Genomic DNA, 7,825 nt, shown 5'->3' on the forward strand with positions numbered 1-7,825 from the left:
AATTTATGGGTTGAGCCGCGTGGTAGAGTAACGTTGAAGACTCGGCTATTGACAATGAATGGGTTACTCGAGAAGCCGCAGAACGACATCTGTACTCACTTGATTTGACTGAAAGTCGTTAGAAGTTTATGCATGTAGGTGTTTTTCGAACACCTTTGTTGTCTTTAGTCAAACTGGAATATGTCAGGGTGAATACTTTTTATCCCGAGTATTGAGGGAGCGAAATCAATCCCGATTATTTGATCGTTAAAAAAGACATCATCGAGTAACATAAGCAATTCGTGTGTGGATTACTGTTGAATGCTTTGTCTGAAGGAGACTGCGTGTGGAATGTGTTGTGGCGTCTAATACGTGTGGAATGTGTTGTGGCGTCTAATACGTGTGGAATGTTGTGGCGTCTAATACGTGTGGAATGTGTTGTGGCGTCTAATACGTGTGGAATGTGTTGTGGCATCTAATACGTGTAGAATGTGTTGTGACGCCTAATACATTTTAATTAACATCACTGCATTTGTTTTTACCTGTCACTGGTTAAGCACTGATGCAAATATGTGTGAGTAATTTGGTACTGATTAAGCATTTACATAAACAGATAGAATAAAATCCTGAGGTAAATTGACGAGAGGCCTTGCGTTAGAAGGTCTTCCAGCAACATGCGGATGGTCGTGGGTTTCCCACGGGCTGTGCCCGGTTTCCTCTCACCATAATGCTGACCGCCGACGTATAAGTGAAATATTCTTGAGTACGGCGTAAAATACCGATCAAATAAATTAATAAATTGACAAGACGCAGTATTTCTTGTAATTTGGTCTGATTTATGCATTTAAATGAACAATTAGAATAAAACCCTAACTGGGGTAACTGGACAACAGGCAGTATTTCTCCGATTACGTGTAACCATTTGCCAGTTATGACACTCGCTGTTCTGGTTTACTCTTTATGCTGCACGACTGGGCATCACCGAGAACTGATGAGTACGCCATATTATGTAAATACATGTGGAGTATGATAACGAATTTGTCGCACAACCTCGAGTGACAGAGAGTACAGTAACGGTTGTAGTGAAGGACAGAACCCAACACTACCATTTGAAAACCGTACAACACACATTGTTGGTCAATTAACAGATAGATTAACTGACTGACTGATAGGTGCTGGACGTCATACTGAAGATTTATTGAGTCATTGCGTTTTGGCCAAGGATACAGGAGATTCCGATATAAACCATCTAGCTTCAAGACACTGATGAAATTTCCCATGTGAGACACAGGTATTTGTGCATGTTCAGAATGTGTCTCGTACTGATTAAAGTCAGGTATATTTTCAAGCAACTTCACGCAAAACTACCTGAGCTACCTCACGAGTGCAGTCGACAATTTATTATCACCAAGGACTCGATAACTGAAAGGGGATAAAGGAAATGCCAAAATATCCCTGTTTGGGGTATAGAATGAACTATCACTTAATGTCTGTGCGAGAGATTGACTTGATTTAACCGAATTTTTTTCTAACATCATACTTGAGATGGTATTCATTTCTATCGTCAAGAAATCCAGAATGCCTGGGGTAAACCACCGACCTTCGTTGAGTCACTGTCGAACTTTCTCACGTGTGACCTATGCATAAAGGTGATATGCAATTCGTCTGAGGCAAACTTCATGCAAGAGTACACTACAAAAATAATCTGTTACTTTTAGCAGAAAGTCTGTTATCTGAGTGATGTTAGAACTTAATCTGTTATTATAACACAATGTCTAATGTAATCTGTACGTTAAATTAACGGAATATGCGGAGCCCATTACTTTTTGCGAGAGTACGCATAAGAGCTCCGTTGATCGCCAAATGTCACCAAGTCCAGAACAACAACGAAACCATAAGCGGGTTACAAAAAAATCCTTGTGCGAGACTGCTGTTGAACCCACGTCTCTGTTGTCGTAATTCTTGGAAAGCGAGCGGCTTTACTAATGAGTTAATATCTACAACCGTCAGAGCGGTTAGAAGATAAGCATCTTAACCGACAGTGGCAGTTCACATGAAAGTGTTCCATATTAGACGCTAAGTATTAAGAGGTATTAAGAGGTCTTTTGTAACTCTCAAAGACATAATCTGTTAAATTCAACAGAAAGTCTGTTGTCTGAGTGATACCAGAATTTATTACAAAATAAGTAAATCTTTTAAACATTTGGTTTACACATATTTTTCCTCTATGTACACAGTTGCATTTTTTTACTTATATACTCATGCATATGTATAAAAAAGAAATGCAAAGTGTCTGTAGTAATAATAATGAAGTCAAGGCATCACCACGTCACACGGAGCTTTACAATGATCCCGCCATCGAAAGCTTGCAATTACGTGGTTATACCTCGACTTATTACTATTATTACTATTGAACTCACATACAACTGTGAGTCTTAAGCAGTATATAGAGAATATATGTAGCTGAATAAAGAGGAATGCATTCAAAATGAATAGAATAAAAGCAAATGTATAGATTTACAGCAAGCCGAATACAAATGTTAGATGACCTAAACATAAACTGAAATGTATAATCTATCTACGTTCCAACGGCACAGGAGTGGTTCTTATTGATATGCTACACGATCTCGAAATACGAAATATATATCTTGGTGCATGTAGCTGATAACGATATGAAAAAAAGAGAAGAAAAACAAAGATATACGGTTACCGACTTCGACGCGTGGCACACATGCGTCGAAAAATGCACCTCAAGCCAAAAAACCTCTGTCCCAACAATAACAGTAGCTTAAACGCCAGCAGATCCATGTCACAGCAGGCGTCAAATCCCTGGTTCTGTCAGTTAACACAATATGCTACCAGAAGTACCAGTAGGAACTTATTTACGATGTTAGCTGCATGGCACAGGAGCCCGGCAGATGACATCAGACATTCTGATTAACCGATTGCTGATCGACCTGTGAAACATTTGTATTGGTAAAACTGTGAAGAACATACTATTTTAATTTTAAGGTTCAACTTCTAAAACACAGGGGCTCTGTAAGGTGTTAGCTTTACTAAAATGCACTGGGCAGTGACCTTCAAAGCATGCACTATCGAATGACACCCAACATAAAGCAAACAAATACAAAAAGGCCAGGTTAAAATTATCCCACAAAAAATAAGTGCTAAAAAAGCTGAACGTAATGACTCAGTGAAATTTAAGCAAGACATAGTTCTTTGCTGCTTGCTGAAAACAGAAAATGCTTCAAACAACAGAAAACGATAGATACACTAGTATACACCGTCAGTACAAACATTGCATGTGTATACACAAGAATAATGTGTATAAATCAAAAACAACAAACGGATATGAAAAACGATATAAAAACTAGCTAATTGCAGGTTTTTAATTAGGAAGCTATGTGAACAGTCAATTTCAGAAACCTTTGTTAAACACCATATAAACACCATCTAAGTCCAGGTCTTAACTGGGAAGTTAGGCGAGCCGTCATTGTCAGAAACGTGTATTATAATCGATATAAAATACCATCAAATTGCAAGTATTAATTGGGAAGTTGTGGGAGCAGTCATTGGCAGAAGCGCGTGTTATAAGCGACAAAAAATCGATCTATTTCCAGGTATTAATCCACAAACGCGTATTATAAACGACAAAAAAACGACCTAATTCCAGCCGTACATGTGATTTACAGACATGAGCACCATGTTAGTAGAAAATAAGTGGTGTTCAATGATTGTTCGAGTGCGCATGCGCCCACTCGTATGTTGTCTTCCGCATATCTGTCACCAAGGCAGTGAGACCGGGACAGTCTTCAAATTCCCTGTCGAAGATCGGTTTTGAGCCCTCACCTTGTGGTCCTCAGTTTTTTTGAAGGCAAGCACTTTTAACCACTAAACCAGAGTCAGCAGGCTTGTGACAACTGTTTGTTGGGCCTTGGGTACAAAGTATAAGCAGTCGACCACGCTCGTGTACTCTAACGTTAGAACAGGGCAATTTACCACGACGGTGTGTATATCTATCCAATCGCCGACAAATATACAGCGTCATCCATAAATGTATTCGGATTCAAATTCCTGGTTCATGTACGGAACCGGTTGAGGGGGCCTGTTGAAATATTCCATCTTAAATCCGTGACGAGGTATGAGTGAATTTTCGTCTTGAAACTCGTTCATTCCTCCGGAAGTCTCCAGTGTAATTATACTTCCAAAATGTCCATTGGTAGTGGTTATTTGTCGGGAAGGCATTTCGATGTTAACTGTAGGGGCGGGCCTGTCGGAAGAAGAAGGAATTGACGAAGCGAAACATAGAAACAGATTATCATGCATTCTGATCACAGAATGCGGACGTGGACCGGTTCCCCATTATACTAGATATGTCTCATCAACTCAATGTGCCCAATAGCACAAGCTTTGCCTTTAGAATATACCTTCGAATAGCAATGCTGCTCTTTTAACTTAGCGATCGATCGCCAGCTATGGCCATGTTGAATTTAACATCACCCGTTTTGCAGGATAATATGAATCTATTTAACTGGATCAACCAGTTCGATTGAACAATTAGAATGGAGCTTTGACCGAGAAACTTACTTATTGGATGATGATGATGGTGATGATGATTATGGTGATGATAATAACTGTGTTCAGATCAAATTGCTCATACTTACGGCTGATTGTGTCTAATACAGGAGACAGCCCCAACGACGATCACAAGCAACGCAAGAAATCCCAAAACCGAACCGATTACAGCAAACATCATTACGTGAGCTGTAAACCAGAAAAAAATTTTAACCGTGAGGTGAGATATTGAAACCCCTCCAAGTGGGATCTGAAAACTGAAGAACAAATTAATTTTTTAGCTCCCGTTTCTTTGGTTGTCTCTTTAGATTTACTTGAGAACTCGAGGCTTCCCATGATCGACACCATGCTGGTATACAAAGGGGCGCCATCGGCTATCAGGGGTCAATCAGGGGTCAATTACAAACAAAGAATGTTACTCTACTGGTTATCTACATTTAAGTGACATGGAGTTACCTTTGGTCTCTGCAGTGGTGGAGGGGTCGACTACAGTCCTGAAGGTCATTGGTTTAAACCCAGAGGGGTCGACATGAGGGTACTGAATATTTGCTATATGCAGCCCACGAAGACGGATTCCACAGATGCATTTCAAAAAACCGCCTTTATGGAAGCAGTGTGCAACATATATAAAGTATCTGTGAACTTGGTTGTATGCAATGTGTGCCTGTATGTAGATGGGGTGGTATTGATCGTACTCCTTACAGCGCATGTGCCTTTCTCTACCCTCGCTTTACATCACTGGCACTACTAGACACGATAGATCATGGCGTCTGTGCGACGCATGTACGCTTGCTTGGGCATAACCTCACCACTGTTCACAAGCAGAACGGTTTAATCAGCATTCAGCAATAAAACTGTTTCAGGTGTTGGTTGGAGTCATAACAGATGTTGTACGCACTGTAGATAACGAGAATGCATCTTCATAAAGTGTTATCAGTATCAGAGATTAAGGCTAAGTTTTTGTCTTTTCATGACATGACTTCCTGTCTCATAACTGTGTCCCAATGACCGCAGCGTTGATCTAAATTTCCGTACAAATTTTGTAAACTGTGGCAGTTACGTAAACCGAACGCAGTGCGGCCGGATGCACTGTGAAGAGTTTGTCATTGCTCCCTATGTCAGTTGTCAAATGTGTACGGAGAAAGCTTTTTTTGGACATGTAGTTTGTGTCATTATTGACTGCCAGCATATTAAAGTGAATGCGGTCACGCTCGTTGTGTCAAGCGAACTATAAATGAGTCATAAAGCTCCTTCAGCAATTTTGTCTGATGATCATTGGGTTTACATTGGGCCCTGCCCGCTTTTCGCCCATCGTAATGCTGGCCGCCGTCGTGTAAGGGAAATATTTTTGAGTACGGCGTAAACTACCAATCAAATATATAAACATTTCACACCCAGACGATATGAAGTCGAAAAAGCAACATTTCGTTTCATGAGGTTCATAGCGAGATGACGTTATCATTTCCACCAGTCTTTCGAAAAATATTTACAATATTCTACCCTCACTGTGAAATATGCATATATGTTCTGACCACAACATAACTGCTGTGACCAATGAGGTTGTAAACTGAAAGTGGCTGTGACTTTAAGTCAGAAGGTTTACAATATACCTGACCAAGAGCGAAGGTTTCATCAGACATTCCGCTGATATATAAACCTCACATGGTATCAGGCGCTTCCGTTTTCTCTGCTGATATACAAACTTGACGTCGTGCCAATGACAAACTTTCCAGTACGGTATAGTGTCCCTCTCCTCTCAAAAGCGAGCTAGGCAATGCTATGTTCTCCCGTATTTTTGGTATACTATGTTACAATCTACGAAAAGTCAGGATAATTTTGATTGTAGCAAGTGGAATATTCCGAATAATATTAACCCTTAGCATGTTTGGAATGTCCGACAAAATCTACCTATTGAAAATAAAATATAGCAACTTCAGCATAAATTATTACACTTAATTATACCGTGCAATAAATATTTACACAAAGTACTAAAAACGAAATGAACTAAACACCACGCTGTGACAGCACAACTAGGTTATTTAATTAATTAAACTTTGCTTTCACATGAAACTCACTTCAAACCATAAGGTACTACAATGAAAGCAGATGTGTTTTTCACCCTATGATTTTGAAACTATATGGGTGGGTTGGGTAGGGCTGGTTTACCACTTTAATTATTATCCTTGGACTTTACTTTTCTACGTGGTCAACAAAGATATGTCCACGTGCTTTCTGCATGTTGAATGCTGTAATAGTTACAACATAGTAATGCTATCAGCCCTTTACGCCAAGATGTACGGAGCCTTGTAAAAGCGAGGTCAGAAATGCCAAAAAAAATTGTCCAGTGGGTAGTCCAGGCTAAAAAAGAGTTTTTTGTGGGGTGGGGGCGGGGGGAGAGGTCGTGTTTTATGATGCGTTTCTTCTTTAACAAAATAATGGCTAGTTTCCACCAGGCGACACAATCAGCCAGGGTAGACTACAATACACGTGGAATGCTTGTCCAGTGTACGGAACTGCTAGAACTTTATATTTTATCATTTTTTCTGTTCATTTTACTGAAATAGATTGTACATTCAATTTCTCTAACATTTTTATCTTGTGCTAATGTTGCCAATTAAAATTTAGCTTGCATTAAACAAGTGTTTAAAAGGATGTGTTTAAGCCTACAATATAATCTGCCAGAGACTATGCATTGTCGCAATTCGCCAATATACAAGGAACAGGCCATATACTTTTACCGCAGGCGCTTTCGTCGGGTGTACACGTCTTCTCATCATCTATACCTCCGGCGTCCCTACATGGATCCGGTAACCGTCGTCTGGTCCTGGTTTCACAGTTACATTCTCCCCAAACTTTCCATGGATCAGCAGGTTCTGAATGGTAAACGAGAAATATGCAATGCCCTCCCTATGTGATTTAACATTTAAGGCGAATGAACGAATGAATGAATGCTTGGGGCTTTAATTTTTCAGGGCGACAATGTGTTTTTACACATACTATGTCTTCTTTGGCAGGGCAAGTCTGCGACTGAAGAATCATGTCGAAGACACCTCTTAGTGCTGAGCGCCAAGCGAGGCAGCAACAAGTACCATTTTTAAAGTCTTTGGAATCTCTAACAGAAAAACAATCTTTTAGAATTTCTAACAGACGCCTAGTCTCTCTAAACCAGACCGTCCTATCCTACCGGTTGAGTAGACTTACGGCTACGGTTTTCTGCATAAAGAGAGTAGCAGAAGCCGTCAAAAAACGCACTCTCTGTCTTCCATGCAGT

At 40.1% G+C, this 7,825-nt stretch overlaps 1 long non-coding RNA gene across 1 annotated transcript; it reads right to left on the minus strand.

Annotated features, from left to right (window-relative positions):
• Positions 1-4,136: 4,136 nt before the first annotated feature.
• Positions 4,137-7,389, minus strand: LOC135481327 (uncharacterized). The gene is made up of 3 exons (XR_010446001.1): positions 7,293-7,389; positions 4,644-4,743; positions 4,137-4,249 (listed from the first exon to the last, which is right to left on the minus strand). It is a non-coding gene; the product is annotated as an uncharacterized LOC135481327 (long non-coding RNA).
• Positions 7,390-7,825: the final 436 nt, after the last annotated feature.

Source organism: Liolophura sinensis, unplaced genomic scaffold (genome assembly GCF_032854445.1).
Source record: "Liolophura sinensis isolate JHLJ2023 unplaced genomic scaffold, CUHK_Ljap_v2 scaffold_21, whole genome shotgun sequence".
In the NCBI taxonomy this organism is placed as follows: Eukaryota; Metazoa; Mollusca; class Polyplacophora; order Chitonida; family Chitonidae; genus Liolophura; species Liolophura sinensis.